This window comes from Pristiophorus japonicus, unplaced genomic scaffold (assembly GCF_044704955.1).
Source record: "Pristiophorus japonicus isolate sPriJap1 unplaced genomic scaffold, sPriJap1.hap1 HAP1_SCAFFOLD_1661, whole genome shotgun sequence".
NCBI lineage: Eukaryota > Metazoa > Chordata > Chondrichthyes > Pristiophoridae > Pristiophorus > Pristiophorus japonicus.
The window spans coordinates 20,001-37,641 of record NW_027251343.1 but is presented as its reverse complement, the minus strand read 5'-3'; positions in this window follow the sequence as shown (position 1 = coordinate 37,641).

The following is a 17,641-nucleotide window of genomic DNA, read 5'->3' as shown; positions in this document are numbered from 1 at the left end:
TTCACCCTTTTTGGGCGGGAATTTATTCCCTTTTTGCCCATTTTTCGGGTTTTTGGTCGGGCTTCAAAAGCGGCTGCCCGAGGCCTGGCAGAGGCCGGGGCATGGGCCCCGATCGCGCCAGGTGGCTCGCGCGACCCGATTAGGCCCCGAAAGGAGTCGGGAAATCGGCAGACCTTGCCGAGTTCAGCCCGCGGTGGCGGGGGGCAGGTCGGTTCGGCTCAAATCATTAACCAAAGCCGAGACTTGGTCTCGCTGGCGCAACCGAAGTGCCAGGCTGGATAACTCATTAACCAGAAGGCGGCTGGAGGCAGGCAGGGCTGATGGCTGAGGCCGGGTGGAGGCCACCCGCGGCCGGGAAAGTCAAAAGTCCCGTTGTGTGGAAGTCTATGAGGTCAGATTCGGCCGCCTTACCGGGCCTTCGGTTGATGGTTTCCCGCTTGGGCAAGCGAGTCGGCCCGGCAAAGTGGCCACTTGCATTTTCTGGCAAGTGTCTGCGAACAACGTTAATGAGTTGAACCTTGGAAATTGCCGGAAGTCCCGATGAAGAAATGAAAATGCCCCTTTTGCGGGGATTTGGATGCTCATGGCCGGCAGCAGGTGGCCCGACGCCCCGCCAACTTGACACTTGTCATTTCTGTCCTTGGGGGTTGGCGGGGTATCTGCACAGAGGTAGGAGGTGGCAGAATCGAGACTTGGTGAGTTTTCCAAACAAACGTCTCGAGCCTCCAGGTCTGCAGAGACCGACCAGGGCTGCCGCCCAACCGACTATTCACCCTTTTTGGGCGGGAATTTATTCCCTTTTTGCCCATTTTTCGGGTTTTTGGTCGGGCTTCAAAAGCGGCTGCCCGAGGCCTGGCAGAGGCCGGGGCATGGTCCCCGATCGCGCCAGGCGGCTCGCGCGACCCGATTAGGCCCCGAAAGGAGTCGGGAAATCGGCAGACCTGCCCGAGTTCAGCCCGGGGGGGGCGGGGGGCAGGTCGGTTCGGCTCAAATCATTAACCAAAGCCGAGACTTGGTCTCGCTGGCGCAACCGAAGTGCCAGGCTGGATAACTCATTAACCAGAAGGCGGCTGGAGGCAGGCAGGGCTGATGGCTGAGGCCGGGTGGAGGCCACCCGCGGCCGGGAAAGTCAAAAGTCCCGTTGTGTGGAAGTCTATGAGGTCAGATTCGGCCGCCTTACCGGGCCTTCGGTTGATGGTTTCCCGCTTGGGCAAGCGAGTCGGCCCGGCAAAGTGGCCACTTGCATTTTCTGGCAAGTGTCTGCGAACAACGTTAATGAGTTGAACCTCGGAAATTGCCGGAAGTCCCGATGAAGAAATGAAAATGCCCCTTTTGCGGGGATTTGGATGCTCATGGCCGGCAGCAGGTGGCCCGACGCCCCGCCAACTTGACACTTGTCATTTCTGTCCTTGGGGGTTGGCGGGGTATCTGCACAGAGGTAGGAGGTGGCAGAATCGAGACTTGGTGAGTTTTCCAAACAAACGTCTCGAGCCTCCAGGTCTGCAGAGACCGACCAGGGCTGCCGCCCAACCGACTATTCACCCTTTTTGGGCGGGAATTTATTCCCTTTTTGCCCATTTTTCGGGTTTTTGGTCGGGCTTCAAAAGCGGCTGCCCGAGGCCTGGCAGAGGCCGGGGCATGGTCCCCGATCGCGCCAGGCGGCTCGCGCGACCCGATTAGGCCCCGAAAGGAGTCGGGAAATCGGCAGACCTGCCCGAGTTCAGCCCGGGGGGGGCGGGGGGCAGGTCGGTTCGGCTCAAATCATTAACCAAAGCCGAGACTTGGTCTCGCTGGCGCAACCGAAGTGCCAGGCTGGATAACTCATTAACCAGAAGGCGGCTGGAGGCAGGCAGGGCTGATGGCTGAGGCCGGGTGGAGGCCACCCGCGGCCGGGAAAGTCAAAAGTCCCGTTGTGTGGAAGTCTATGAGGTCAGATTCGGCCGCCTTACCGGGCCTTCGGTTGATGGTTTCCCGCTTGGGCAAGCGAGTCGGCCCGGCAAAGTGGCCACTTGCATTTTCTGGCAAGTGTCTGCGAACAACGTTAATGAGTTGAACCTTGGAAATTGCCGGAAGTCCCGATGAAGAAATGAAAATGCCCCTTTTGCGGGGATTTGGATGCTCATGGCCGGCAGCAGGTGGCCCGACGCCCCGCCAACTTGACACTTGTCATTTCTGTCCTTGGGGGTTGGCGGGGTATCTGCACAGAGGTAGGAGGTGGCAGAATCGAGACTTGGTGAGTTTTCCAAACAAACGTCTCGAGCCTCCAGGTCTGCAGAGACCGACCAGGGCTGCCGCCCAACCGACTATTCACCCTTTTTGGGCGGGAATTTATTCCCTTTTTGCCCATTTTTCGGGTTTTTGGTCGGGCTTCAAAAGCGGCTGCCCGAGGCCTGGCAGAGGCCGGGGCATGGTCCCCGATCGCGCCAGGCGGCTCGCGCGACCCGATTAGGCCCCGAAAGGAGTCGGGAAATCGGCAGACCTGCCCGAGTTCAGCCCGGGGGGGGGCGGGGGGCAGGTCGGTTCGGCTCAAATCATTAACCAAAGCCGAGACTTGGTCTCGCTGGCGCAACCGAAGTGCCAGGCTGGATAACTCATTAACCAGAAGGCGGCTGGAGGCAGGCAGGGCTGATGGCTGAGGCCGGGTGGAGGCCACCCGCGGCCGGGAAAGTCAAAAGTCCCGTTGTGTGGAAGTCTATGAGGTCAGATTCGGCCGCCTTACCGGGCCTGCGGTTGATGGTTTCCCGCTTGGGCAAGCGAGTCGGCCCGGCAAAGTGGCCACTTGCATTTTCTGGCAAGTGTCTGCGAACAACGTTAATGAGTTGAACCTCGGCAATTGTCGGAAGTCCCGATGAAGAAATGAAAATGCCCCTTTTGCGGGGATTTGGATGCTCATGGCCGGCAGCAGGTGGCCCGACGCCCCGCCAACTTGACACTTGTCATTTCTGTCCTTGGGGGTTGGCGGGGTATCTGCACAGAGGTAGGAGGTGGCAGAATCGAGACTTGGTGAGTTTTCCAAACAAACGTCTCGAGCCTCCAGGTCTGCAGAGACCGACCAGGGCTGCCGCCCAACCGACTATTCACCCTTTTTGGGCGGGAATTTATTCCCTTTTTGCCCATTTTTCGGGTTTTTGGTCGGGCTTCAAAAGCGGCTGCCCGAGGCCTGGCAGAGGCCGGGGCATGGTCCCCGATCGCGCCAGGCGGCTCGCGCGACGCGATTAGGCCCCGAAAGGAGTCGGGAAATCGGCAGACCTGCCCGAGTTCAGCCCGCGGGGGCGGGGGGCAGGTCGGTTCGGCTCAAATCATTAACCAAAGCCGAGACTTGGTCTCGCTGGCGCAACCGAAGTGCCAGGCTGGATAACTCATTAACCAGAAGGCGGCTGGAGGCAGGCAGGGCTGATGGCTGAGGCCGGGTGGAGGCCACCCGCGGCCGGGAAAGTCAAAAGTCCCGTTGTGTGGAAGTCTATGAGGTCAGATTCGGCCGCCTTACCGGGCCTTCGGTTGATGGTTTCCCGCTTGGGCAAGCGAGTCGGCCCGGCAAAGTGGCCACTTGCATTTTCTGGCAAGTGTCTGCGAACAACGTTAATGAGTTGAACCTCGGCAATTGTCGGAAGTCCCGATGAAGAAATGAAAATGCCCCTTTTGCGGGGATTTGGATGCTCATGGCCGGCAGCAGGTGGCCCGACGCCCCGCCAACTTGACACTTGTCATTTCTGTCCTTGGGGGTTGGCGGGGTATCTGCACAGAGGTAGGAGGTGGCAGAATCGAGACTTGGTGAGTTTTCCAAACAAACGTCTCGAGCCTCCAGGTCTGCAGAGACCGACCAGGGCTGCCGCCCAACCGACTATTCACCCTTTTTGGGCGGGAATTTATTCCCTTTTTGCCCATTTTTCGGGTTTTTGGTCGGGCTTCAAAAGCGGCTGCCCGAGGCCTGGCAGAGGCCGGGGCATGGGCCCCGATCGCGCCAGGCGGCACGCGCGACCCGATTAGGCCCCGAAAGGAGTCGGGAAATCGGCAGACCTGCCCGACTTCAGCCCGCGGGGGCGGGGGGCAGGTCGGTTCGGCTCAAATCATTAACCAAAGCCGAGACTTGGTCTCGCTGGCGCAACCGAAGTGCCAGGCTGGATAACTCATTAACCAGAAGGCGGCTGGAGGCAGGCAGGGCTGATGGCTGAGGCCGGGTGGAGGCCACCCGCGGCCGGGAAAGTCAAAAGTCCCGTTGTGTGGAAGTCTATGAGGTCAGATTCGGCCGCCTTACCGGGCCTTCGGTTGATGGTTTCCCGCTTGGGCAAGCGAGTCGGCCCGGCAAAGTGGCCACTTGCATTTTCTGGCAAGTGTCTGCGAACAACGTTAATGAGTTGAACCTCGGCAATTGTCGGAAGTCCCGATGAAGAAATGAAAATGCCCCTTTTGCGGGGATTTGGATGCTCATGGCCGGCAGCAGGTGGCCCGACGCCCCGCCAACTTGACACTTGTCATTTCTGTCCTTGGGGGTTGGCGGGGTATCTGCACAGAGGTAGGAGGTGGCAGAATCGAGACTTGGTGAGTTTTCCAAACAAACGTCTCGAGCCTCCAGGTCTGCAGAGACCGACCAGGGCTGCCGCCCAACCGACTATTCACCCTTTTTGGGCGGGAATTTATTCCCTTTTTGCCCATTTTTCGGGTTTTTGGTCGGGCTTCAAAAGCGGCTGCCCGAGGCCTGGCAGAGGCCGGGGCATGGGCCCCGATCGCGCCAGGCGGCACGCGCGACCCGATTAGGCCCCGAAAGGAGTCGGGAAATCGGCAGACCTGCCCGACTTCAGCCCGCGGGGGCGGGGGGCAGGTCGGTTCGGCTCAAATCATTAACCAAAGCCGAGACTTGGTCTCGCTGGCGCAACCGAAGTGCCAGGCTGGATAACTCATTAACCAGAAGGCGGCTGGAGGCAGGCAGGGCTGATGGCTGAGGCCGGGTGGAGGCCACCCGCGGCCGGGAAAGTCAAAAGTCCCGTTGTGTGGAAGTCTATGAGGTCAGATTCGGCCGCCTTACCGGGCCTTCGGTTGATGGTTTCCCGCTTGGGCAAGCGAGTCGGCCCGGCAAAGTGGCCACTTGCATTTTCTGGCAAGTGTCTGCGAACAACGTTAATGAGTTGAACCTCGGCAATTGTCGGAAGTCCCGATGAAGAAATGAAAATGCCCCTTTTGCGGGGATTTGGATGCTCATGGCCGGCAGCAGGTGGCCCGACGCCCCGCCAACTTGACACTTGTCATTTCTGTCCTTGGGGGTTGGCGGGGTATCTGCACAGAGGTAGGAGGTGGCAGAATCGAGACTTGGTGAGTTTTCCAAACAAACGTCTCGAGCCTCCAGGTCTGCAGAGACCGACCAGGGCTGCCGCCCAACCGACTATTCACCCTTTTTGGGCGGGAATTTATTCCCTTTTTGCCCATTTTTCGGGTTTTTGGTCGGGCTTCAAAAGCGGCTGCCCGAGGCCTGGCAGAGGCCGGGGCATGGGCCCCGATCGCGCCAGGCGGCACGCGCGACCCGATTAGGCCCCGAAAGGAGTCGGGAAATCGGCAGACCTGCCCGACTTCAGCCCGCGGGGGCGGGGGGCAGGTCGGTTCGGCTCAAATCATTAACCAAAGCCGAGACTTGGTCTCGCTGGCGCAACCGAAGTGCCAGGCTGGATAACTCATTAACCAGAAGGCGGCTGGAGGCAGGCAGGGCTGATGGCTGAGGCCGGGTGGAGGCCACCCGCGGCCGGGAAAGTCAAAAGTCCCGTTGTGTGGAAGTCTATGAGGTCAGATTCGGCCGCCTTACCGGGCCTTCGGTTGATGGTTTCCCGCTTGGGCAAGCGAGTCGGCCCGGCAAAGTGGCCACTTGCATTTTCTGGCAAGTGTCTGCGAACAACGTTAATGAGTTGAACCTTGGAAATTGCCGGAAGTCCCGATGAAGAAATGAAAATGCCCCTTTTGCGGGGATTTGGATGCTCATGGCCGGCAGCAGGTGGCCCGACGCCCCGCCAACTTGACACTTGTCATTTCTGTCCTTGGGGGTTGGCGGGGTATCTGCACAGAGGTAGGAGGTGGCAGAATCGAGACTTGGTGAGTTTTCCAAACAAACGTGTCGAGCCTCCAGGTCTGCAGAGACCGACCAGGGCTGCCGCCCAACCGACTATTCACCCTTTTTGGGCGGGAATTTATTCCCTTTTTGCCCATTTTTCGGGTTTTTGGTCGGGCTTCAAAAGCGGCTGCCCGAGGCCTGGCAGAGGCCGGGGCATGGTCCCCGATCGCGCCAGGCGGCTCGCGCGACCCGATTAGGCCCCGAAAGGAGTCGGGAAATCGGCAGACCTGCCCGAGTTCAGCCCGGGGGGGGCGGGGGGCAGGTCGGTTCGGCTCAAATCATTAACCAAAGCCGAGACTTGGTCTCGCTGGCGCAACCGAAGTGCCAGGCTGGATAACTCATTAACCAGAAGGCGGCTGGAGGCAGGCAGGGCTGATGGCTGAGGCCGGGTGGAGGCCACCCGCGGCCGGGAAAGTCAAAAGTCCCGTTGTGTGGAAGTCTATGAGGTCAGATTCGGCCGCCTTACCGGGCCTTCGGTTGATGGTTTCCCGCTTGGGCAAGCGAGTCGGCCCGGCAAAGTGGCCACTTGCATTTTCTGGCAAGTGTCTGCGAACAACGTTAATGAGTTGAACCTCGGAAATTGCCGGAAGTCCCGATGAAGAAATGAAAATGCCCCTTTTGCGGGGATTTGGATGCTCATGGCCGGCAGCAGGTGGCCCGACGCCCCGCCAACTTGACACTTGTCATTTCTGTCCTTGGGGGTTGGCGGGGTATCTGCACAGAGGTAGGAGGTGGCAGAATCGAGACTTGGTGAGTTTTCCAAACAAACGTCTCGAGCCTCCAGGTCTGCAGAGACCGACCAGGGCTGCCGCCCAACCGACTATTCACCCTTTTTGGGCGGGAATTTATTCCCTTTTTGCCCATTTTTCGGGTTTTTGGTCGGGCTTCAAAAGCGGCTGCCCGAGGCCTGGCAGAGGCCGGGGCATGGTCCCCGATCGCGCCAGGCGGCTCGCGCGACCCGATTAGGCCCCGAAAGGAGTCGGGAAATCGGCAGACCTGCCCGAGTTCAGCCCGGGGGGGGCGGGGGGCAGGTCGGTTCGGCTCAAATCATTAACCAAAGCCGAGACTTGGTCTCGCTGGCGCAACCGAAGTGCCAGGCTGGATAACTCATTAACCAGAAGGCGGCTGGAGGCAGGCAGGGCTGATGGCTGAGGCCGGGTGGAGGCCACCCGCGGCCGGGAAAGTCAAAAGTCCCGTTGTGTGGAAGTCTATGAGGTCAGATTCGGCCGCCTTACCGGGCCTGCGGTTGATGGTTTCCCGCTTGGGCAAGCGAGTCGGCCCGGCAAAGTGGCCACTTGCATTTTCTGGCAAGTGTCTGCGAACAACGTTAATGAGTTGAACCTCGGCAATTGCCGGAAGTCCCGATGAAGAAATGAAAATGCCCCTTTTGCGGGGATTTGGATGCTCATGGCCGGCAGCAGGTGGCCCGACGCCCCGCCAACTTGACACTTGTCATTTCTGTCCTTGGGGGTTGGCGGGGTATCTGCACAGAGGTAGGAGGTGGCAGAATCGAGACTTGGTGAGTTTTCCAAACAAACGTCTCGAGCCTCCAGGTCTGCAGAGACCGACCAGGGCTGCCGCCCAACCGACTATTCACCCTTTTTGGGCGGGAATTTATTCCCTTTTTGCCCATTTTTCGGGTTTTTGGTCGGGCTTCAAAAGCGGCTGCCCGAGGCCTGGCAGAGGCCGGGGCATGGTCCCCGATCGCGCCAGGCGGCTCGCGCGACGCGATTAGGCCCCGAAAGGAGTCGGGAAATCGGCAGACCTGCCCGAGTTCAGCCCGCGGGGGCGGGGGGCAGGTCGGTTCGGCTCAAATCATTAACCAAAGCCGAGACTTGGTCTCGCTGGCGCAACCGAAGTGCCAGGCTGGATAACTCATTAACCAGAAGGCGGCTGGAGGCAGGCAGGGCTGATGGCTGAGGCCGGGTGGAGGCCACCCGCGGCCGGGAAAGTCAAAAGTCCCGTTGTGTGGAAGTCTATGAGGTCAGATTCGGCCGCCTTACCGGGCCTTCGGTTGATGGTTTCCCGCTTGGGCAAGCGAGTCGGCCCGGCAAAGTGGCCACTTGCATTTTCTGGCAAGTGTCTGCGAACAACGTTAATGAGTTGAACCTCGGCAATTGTCGGAAGTCCCGATGAAGAAATGAAAATGCCCCTTTTGCGGGGATTTGGATGCTCATGGCCGGCAGCAGGTGGCCCGACGCCCCGCCAACTTGACACTTGTCATTTCTGTCCTTGGGGGTTGGCGGGGTATCTGCACAGAGGTAGGAGGTGGCAGAATCGAGACTTGGTGAGTTTTCCAAACAAACGTCTCGAGCCTCCAGGTCTGCAGAGACCGACCAGGGCTGCCGCCCAACCGACTATTCACCCTTTTTGGGCGGGAATTTATTCCCTTTTTGCCCATTTTTCGGGTTTTTGGTCGGGCTTCAAAAGCGGCTGCCCGAGGCCTGGCAGAGGCCGGGGCATGGGCCCCGATCGCGCCAGGCGGCACGCGCGACCCGATTAGGCCCCGAAAGGAGTCGGGAAATCGGCAGACCTGCCCGACTTCAGCCCGCGGGGGCGGGGGGCAGGTCGGTTCGGCTCAAATCATTAACCAAAGCCGAGACTTGGTCTCGCTGGCGCAACCGAAGTGCCAGGCTGGATAACTCATTAACCAGAAGGCGGCTGGAGGCAGGCAGGGCTGATGGCTGAGGCCGGGTGGAGGCCACCCGCGGCCGGGAAAGTCAAAAGTCCCGTTGTGTGGAAGTCTATGAGGTCAGATTCGGCCGCCTTACCGGGCCTTCGGTTGATGGTTTCCCGCTTGGGCAAGCGAGTCGGCCCGGCAAAGTGGCCACTTGCATTTTCTGGCAAGTGTCTGCGAACAACGTTAATGAGTTGAACCTCGGCAATTGTCGGAAGTCCCGATGAAGAAATGAAAATGCCCCTTTTGCGGGGATTTGGATGCTCATGGCCGGCAGCAGGTGGCCCGACGCCCCGCCAACTTGACACTTGTCATTTCTGTCCTTGGGGGTTGGCGGGGTATCTGCACAGAGGTAGGAGGTGGCAGAATCGAGACTTGGTGAGTTTTCCAAACAAACGTCTCGAGCCTCCAGGTCTGCAGAGACCGACCAGGGCTGCCGCCCAACCGACTATTCACCCTTTTTGGGCGGGAATTTATTCCCTTTTTGCCCATTTTTCGGGTTTTTGGTCGGGCTTCAAAAGCGGCTGCCCGAGGCCTGGCAGAGGCCGGGGCATGGGCCCCGATCGCGCCAGGCGGCACGCGCGACCCGATTAGGCCCCGAAAGGAGTCGGGAAATCGGCAGACCTGCCCGACTTCAGCCCGCGGGGGCGGGGGGCAGGTCGGTTCGGCTCAAATCATTAACCAAAGCCGAGACTTGGTCTCGCTGGCGCAACCGAAGTGCCAGGCTGGATAACTCATTAACCAGAAGGCGGCTGGAGGCAGGCAGGGCTGATGGCTGAGGCCGGGTGGAGGCCACCCGCGGCCGGGAAAGTCAAAAGTCCCGTTGTGTGGAAGTCTATGAGGTCAGATTCGGCCGCCTTACCGGGCCTTCGGTTGATGGTTTCCCGCTTGGGCAAGCGAGTCGGCCCGGCAAAGTGGCCACTTGCATTTTCTGGCAAGTGTCTGCGAACAACGTTAATGAGTTGAACCTTGGAAATTGCCGGAAGTCCCGATGAAGAAATGAAAATGCCCCTTTTGCGGGGATTTGGATGCTCATGGCCGGCAGCAGGTGGCCCGACGCCCCGCCAACTTGACACTTGTCATTTCTGTCCTTGGGGGTTGGCGGGGTATCTGCACAGAGGTAGGAGGTGGCAGAATCGAGACTTGGTGAGTTTTCCAAACAAACGTCTCGAGCCTCCAGGTCTGCAGAGACCGACCAGGGCTGCCGCCCAACCGACTATTCACCCTTTTTGGGCGGGAATTTATTCCCTTTTTGCCCATTTTTCGGGTTTTTGGTCGGGCTTCAAAAGCGGCTGCCCGAGGCCTGGCAGAGGCCGGGGCATGGGCCCCGATCGCGCCAGGCGGCACGCGCGACCCGATTAGGCCCCGAAAGGAGTCGGGAAATCGGCAGACCTGCCCGACTTCAGCCCGCGGGGGCGGGGGGCAGGTCGGTTCGGCTCAAATCATTAACCAAAGCCGAGACTTGGTCTCGCTGGCGCAACCGAAGTGCCAGGCTGGATAACTCATTAACCAGAAGGCGGCTGGAGGCAGGCAGGGCTGATGGCTGAGGCCGGGTGGAGGCCACCCGCGGCCGGGAAAGTCAAAAGTCCCGTTGTGTGGAAGTCTATGAGGTCAGATTCGGCCGCCTTACCGGGCCTTCGGTTGATGGTTTCCCGCTTGGGCAAGCGAGTCGGCCCGGCAAAGTGGCCACTTGCATTTTCTGGCAAGTGTCTGCGAACAACGTTAATGAGTTGAACCTTGGAAATTGCCGGAAGTCCCGATGAAGAAATGAAAATGCCCCTTTTGCGGGGATTTGGATGCTCATGGCCGGCAGCAGGTGGCCCGACGCCCCGCCAACTTGACACTTGTCATTTCTGTCCTTGGGGGTTGGCGGGGTATCTGCACAGAGGTAGGAGGTGGCAGAATCGAGACTTGGTGAGTTTTCCAAACAAACGTCTCGAGCCTCCAGGTCTGCAGAGACCGACCAGGGCTGCCGCCCAACCGACTATTCACCCTTTTTGGGCGGGAATTTATTCCCTTTTTGCCCATTTTTCGGGTTTTTGGTCGGGCTTCAAAAGCGGCTGCCCGAGGCCTGGCAGAGGCCGGGGCATGGTCCCCGATCGCGCCAGGCGGCTCGCGCGACCCGATTAGGCCCCGAAAGGAGTCGGGAAATCGGCAGACCTGCCCGAGTTCAGCCCGGGGGGGGCGGGGGGCAGGTCGGTTCGGCTCAAATCATTAACCAAAGCCGAGACTTGGTCTCGCTGGCGCAACCGAAGTGCCAGGCTGGATAACTCATTAACCAGAAGGCGGCTGGAGGCAGGCAGGGCTGATGGCTGAGGCCGGGTGGAGGCCACCCGCGGCCGGGAAAGTCAAAAGTCCCGTTGTGTGGAAGTCTATGAGGTCAGATTCGGCCGCCTTACCGGGCCTTCGGTTGATGGTTTCCCGCTTGGGCAAGCGAGTCGGCCCGGCAAAGTGGCCACTTGCATTTTCTGGCAAGTGTCTGCGAACAACGTTAATGAGTTGAACCTTGGAAATTGCCGGAAGTCCCGATGAAGAAATGAAAATGCCCCTTTTGCGGGGATTTGGATGCTCATGGCCGGCAGCAGGTGGCCCGACGCCCCGCCAACTTGACACTTGTCATTTCTGTCCTTGGGGGTTGGCGGGGTATCTGCACAGAGGTAGGAGGTGGCAGAATCGAGACTTGGTGAGTTTTCCAAACAAACGTCTCGAGCCTCCAGGTCTGCAGAGACCGACCAGGGCTGCCGCCCAACCGACTATTCACCCTTTTTGGGCGGGAATTTATTCCCTTTTTGCCCATTTTTCGGGTTTTTGGTCGGGCTTCAAAAGCGGCTGCCCGAGGCCTGGCAGAGGCCGGGGCATGGTCCCCGATCGCGCCAGGCGGCTCGCGCGACCCGATTAGGCCCCGAAAGGAGTCGGGAAATCGGCAGACCTGCCCGAGTTCAGCCCGGGGGGGGCGGGGGGCAGGTCGGTTCGGCTCAAATCATTAACCAAAGCCGAGACTTGGTCTCGCTGGCGCAACCGAAGTGCCAGGCTGGATAACTCATTAACCAGAAGGCGGCTGGAGGCAGGCAGGGCTGATGGCTGAGGCCGGGTGGAGGCCACCCGCGGCCGGGAAAGTCAAAAGTCCCGTTGTGTGGAAGTCTATGAGGTCAGATTCGGCCGCCTTACCGGGCCTGCGGTTGATGGTTTCCCGCTTGGGCAAGCGAGTCGGCCCGGCAAAGTGGCCACTTGCATTTTCTGGCAAGTGTCTGCGAACAACGTTAATGAGTTGAACCTCGGCAATTGTCGGAAGTCCCGATGAAGAAATGAAAATGCCCCTTTTGCGGGGATTTGGATGCTCATGGCCGGCAGCAGGTGGCCCGACGCCCCGCCAACTTGACACTTGTCATTTCTGTCCTTGGGGGTTGGCGGGGTATCTGCACAGAGGTAGGAGGTGGCAGAATCGAGACTTGGTGAGTTTTCCAAACAAACGTCTCGAGCCTCCAGGTCTGCAGAGACCGACCAGGGCTGCCGCCCAACCGACTATTCACCCTTTTTGGGCGGGAATTTATTCCCTTTTTGCCCATTTTTCGGGTTTTTGGTCGGGCTTCAAAAGCGGCTGCCCGAGGCCTGGCAGAGGCCGGGGCATGGTCCCCGATCGCGCCAGGCGGCTCGCGCGACGCGATTAGGCCCCGAAAGGAGTCGGGAAATCGGCAGACCTGCCCGAGTTCAGCCCGCGGGGGCGGGGGGCAGGTCGGTTCGGCTCAAATCATTAACCAAAGCCGAGACTTGGTCTCGCTGGCGCAACCGAAGTGCCAGGCTGGATAACTCATTAACCAGAAGGCGGCTGGAGGCAGGCAGGGCTGATGGCTGAGGCCGGGTGGAGGCCACCCGCGGCCGGGAAAGTCAAAAGTCCCGTTGTGTGGAAGTCTATGAGGTCAGATTCGGCCGCCTTACCGGGCCTTCGGTTGATGGTTTCCCGCTTGGGCAAGCGAGTCGGCCCGGCAAAGTGGCCACTTGCATTTTCTGGCAAGTGTCTGCGAACAACGTTAATGAGTTGAACCTCGGCAATTGTCGGAAGTCCCGATGAAGAAATGAAAATGCCCCTTTTGCGGGGATTTGGATGCTCATGGCCGGCAGCAGGTGGCCCGACGCCCCGCCAACTTGACACTTGTCATTTCTGTCCTTGGGGGTTGGCGGGGTATCTGCACAGAGGTAGGAGGTGGCAGAATCGAGACTTGGTGAGTTTTCCAAACAAACGTCTCGAGCCTCCAGGTCTGCAGAGACCGACCAGGGCTGCCGCCCAACCGACTATTCACCCTTTTTGGGCGGGAATTTATTCCCTTTTTGCCCATTTTTCGGGTTTTTGGTCGGGCTTCAAAAGCGGCTGCCCGAGGCCTGGCAGAGGCCGGGGCATGGGCCCCGATCGCGCCAGGCGGCACGCGCGACCCGATTAGGCCCCGAAAGGAGTCGGGAAATCGGCAGACCTGCCCGACTTCAGCCCGCGGGGGCGGGGGGCAGGTCGGTTCGGCTCAAATCATTAACCAAAGCCGAGACTTGGTCTCGCTGGCGCAACCGAAGTGCCAGGCTGGATAACTCATTAACCAGAAGGCGGCTGGAGGCAGGCAGGGCTGATGGCTGAGGCCGGGTGGAGGCCACCCGCGGCCGGGAAAGTCAAAAGTCCCGTTGTGTGGAAGTCTATGAGGTCAGATTCGGCCGCCTTACCGGGCCTTCGGTTGATGGTTTCCCGCTTGGGCAAGCGAGTCGGCCCGGCAAAGTGGCCACTTGCATTTTCTGGCAAGTGTCTGCGAACAACGTTAATGAGTTGAACCTCGGCAATTGTCGGAAGTCCCGATGAAGAAATGAAAATGCCCCTTTTGCGGGGATTTGGATGCTCATGGCCGGCAGCAGGTGGCCCGACGCCCCGCCAACTTGACACTTGTCATTTCTGTCCTTGGGGGTTGGCGGGGTATCTGCACAGAGGTAGGAGGTGGCAGAATCGAGACTTGGTGAGTTTTCCAAACAAACGTCTCGAGCCTCCAGGTCTGCAGAGACCGACCAGGGCTGCCGCCCAACCGACTATTCACCCTTTTTGGGCGGGAATTTATTCCCTTTTTGCCCATTTTTCGGGTTTTTGGTCGGGCTTCAAAAGCGGCTGCCCGAGGCCTGGCAGAGGCCGGGGCATGGGCCCCGATCGCGCCAGGCGGCTCGCGCGACCCGATTAGGCCCCGAAAGGAGTCGGGAAATCGGCAGACCTGCCCGAGTTCAGCCCGCGGTGGCGGGGGGCAGGTCGGTTCGGCTCAAATCATTAACCAAAGCCGAGACTTGGTCTCGCTGGCGCAACCGAAGTGCCAGGCTGGATAACTCATTAACCGGAAGGCGGCTGGAGGCAGGCAGGGCTGATGGCTGAGGCCGGGTGGAGGCCACCCGCGGCCGGGAAAGTCAAAAGTCCCGTTGTGTGGAAGTCTATGAGGTCAGATTCGGCCGCCTTACCGGGCCTGCGGTTGATGGTTTCCCGCTTGGGCAAGCGAGTCGGCCCGGCAAAGTGGCCACTTGCATTTTCTGGCAAGTGTCTGCGAACAACGTTAATGAGTTGAACCTTGGAAATTGCCGGAAGTCCCGATGAAGAAATGAAAATGCCCCTTTTGCGGGGATTTGGATGCTCATGGCCGGCAGCAGGTGGCCCGACGCCCCGCCAACTTGACACTTGTCATTTCTGTCCTTGGGGGTTGGCGGGGTATCTGCACAGAGGTAGGAGGTGGCAGAATCGAGACTTGGTGAGTTTTCCAAACAAACGTCTCGAGCCTCCAGGTCTGCAGAGACCGACCAGGGCTGCCGCCCAACCGACTATTCACCCTTTTTGGGCGGGAATTTATTCCCTTTTTGCCCATTTTTCGGGTTTTTGGTCGGGCTTCAAAAGCGGCTGCCCGAGGCCTGGCAGAGGCCGGGGCATGGTCCCCGATCGCGCCAGGCGGCTCGCGCGACCCGATTAGGCCCCGAAAGGAGTCGGGAAATCGGCAGACCTGCCCGAGTTCAGCCCGGGGGGGGCGGGGGGCAGGTCGGTTCGGCTCAAATCATTAACCAAAGCCGAGACTTGGTCTCGCTGGCGCAACCGAAGTGCCAGGCTGGATAACTCATTAACCAGAAGGCGGCTGGAGGCAGGCAGGGCTGATGGCTGAGGCCGGGTGGAGGCCACCCGCGGCCGGGAAAGTCAAAAGTCCCGTTGTGTGGAAGTCTATGAGGTCAGATTCGGCCGCCTTACCGGGCCTTCGGTTGATGGTTTCCCGCTTGGGCAAGCGAGTCGGCCCGGCAAAGTGGCCACTTGCATTTTCTGGCAAGTGTCTGCGAACAACGTTAATGAGTTGAACCTTGGAAATTGCCGGAAGTCCCGATGAAGAAATGAAAATGCCCCTTTTGCGGGGATTTGGATGCTCATGGCCGGCAGCAGGTGGCCCGACGCCCCGCCAACTTGACACTTGTCATTTCTGTCCTTGGGGGTTGGCGGGGTATCTGCACAGAGGTAGGAGGTGGCAGAATCGAGACTTGGTGAGTTTTCCAAACAAACGTCTCGAGCCTCCAGGTCTGCAGAGACCGACCAGGGCTGCCGCCCAACCGACTATTCACCCTTTTTGGGCGGGAATTTATTCCCTTTTTGCCCATTTTTCGGGTTTTTGGTCGGGCTTCAAAAGCGGCTGCCCGAGGCCTGGCAGAGGCCGGGGCATGGTCCCCGATCGCGCCAGGCGGCTCGCGCGACCCGATTAGGCCCCGAAAGGAGTCGGGAAATCGGCAGACCTGCCCGAGTTCAGCCCGGGGGGGGCGGGGGCAGGTCGGTTCGGCTCAAATCATTAACCAAAGCCGAGACTTGGTCTCGCTGGCGCAACCGAAGTGCCAGGCTGGATAACTCATTAACCAGAAGGCGGCTGGAGGCAGGCAGGGCTGATGGCTGAGGCCGGGTGGAGGCCACCCGCGGCCGGGAAAGTCAAAAGTCCCGTTGTGTGGAAGTCTATGAGGTCAGATTCGGCCGCCTTACCGGGCCTGCGGTTGATGGTTTCCCGCTTGGGCAAGCGAGTCGGCCCGGCAAAGTGGCCACTTGCATTTTCTGGCAAGTGTCTGCGAACAACGTTAATGAGTTGAACCTCGGCAATTGTCGGAAGTCCCGATGAAGAAATGAAAATGCCCCTTTTGCGGGGATTTGGATGCTCATGGCCGGCAGCAGGTGGCCCGACGCCCCGCCAACTTGACACTTGTCATTTCTGTCCTTGGGGGTTGGCGGGGTATCTGCACAGAGGTAGGAGGTGGCAGAATCGAGACTTGGTGAGTTTTCCAACAAACGTCTCGAGCCTCCAGGTCTGCAGAGACCGACCAGGGCTGCCGCCCAACCGACTATTCACCCTTTTTGGGCGGGAATTTATTCCCTTTTTGCCCATTTTTCGGGTTTTTGGTCGGGCTTCAAAGCGGCTGCCCGAGGCCTGGCAGAGGCCGGGGCATGGTCCCCGATCGCGCCAGGCGGCTCGCGCGACGCGATTAGGCCCCGAAAGGAGTCGGGAAATCGGCAGACCTGCCCGAGTTCAGCCCGCGGGGGCGGGGGGCAGGTCGGTTCGGCTCAAATCATTAACCAAAGCCGAGACTTGGTCTCGCTGGCGCAACCGAAGTGCCAGGCTGGATAACTCATTAACCAGAAGGCGGCTGGAGGCAGGCAGGGCTGATGGCTGAGGCCGGGTGGAGGCCACCCCGCGGCCGGGAAAGTCAAAAGTCCCGTTGTGTGGAAGTCTATGAGGTCAGATTCGGCCGCCTTACCGGGCCTTCGGTTGATGGTTTCCCGCTTGGGCAAGCGAGTCGGCCCGGCAAAGTGGCCACTTGCATTTTCTGGCAAGTGTCTGCGAACAACGTTAATGAGTTGAACCTCGGCAATTGTCGGAAGTCCCGATGAAGAAATGAAAATGCCCCTTTTGCGGGGATTTGGATGCTCATGGCCGGCAGCAGGTGGCCCGACGCCCCGCCAACTTGACACTTGTCATTTCTGTCCTTGGGGGTTGGCGGGGTATCTGCACAGAGGTAGGAGGTGGCAGAATCGAGACTTGGTGAGTTTTCCAAACAAACGTCTCGAGCCTCCAGGTCTGCAGAGACCGACCAGGGCTGCCGCCCAACCGACTATTCACCCTTTTTGGGCGGGAATTTATTCCCTTTTTGCCCATTTTTCGGGTTTTTGGTCGGGCTTCAAAAGCGGCTGCCCGAGGCCTGGCAGAGGCCGGGGCATGGGCCCCGATCGCGCCAGGCGGCACGCGCGACCCGATTAGGCCCCGAAAGGAGTCGGGAAATCGGCAGACCTGCCCGACTTCAGCCCGCGGGGGCGGGGGGCAGGTCGGTTCGGCTCAAATCATTAACCAAAGCCGAGACTTGGTCTCGCTGGCGCAACCGAAGTGCCAGGCTGGATAACTCATTAACCAGAAGGCGGCTGGAGGCAGGCAGGGCTGATGGCTGAGGCCGGGTGGAGGCCACCCGCGGCCGGGAAAGTCAAAAGTCCCGTTGTGTGGAAGTCTATGAGGTCAGATTCGGCCGCCTTACCGGGCCTTCGGTTGATGGTTTCCCGCTTGGGCAAGCGAGTCGGCCCGGCAAAGTGGCCACTTGCATTTTCTGGCAAGTGTCTGCGAACAACGTTAATGAGTTGAACCTCGGCAATTGTCGGAAGTCCCGATGAAGAAATGAAAATGCCCCTTTTGCGGGGATTTGGATGCTCATGGCCGGCAGCAGGTGGCCCGACGCCCCGCCAACTTGACACTTGTCATTTCTGTCCTTGGGGGTTGGCGGGGTATCTGCACAGAGGTAGGAGGTGGCAGAATCGAGACTTGGTGAGTTTTCCAAACAAACGTCTCGAGCCTCCAGGTCTGCAG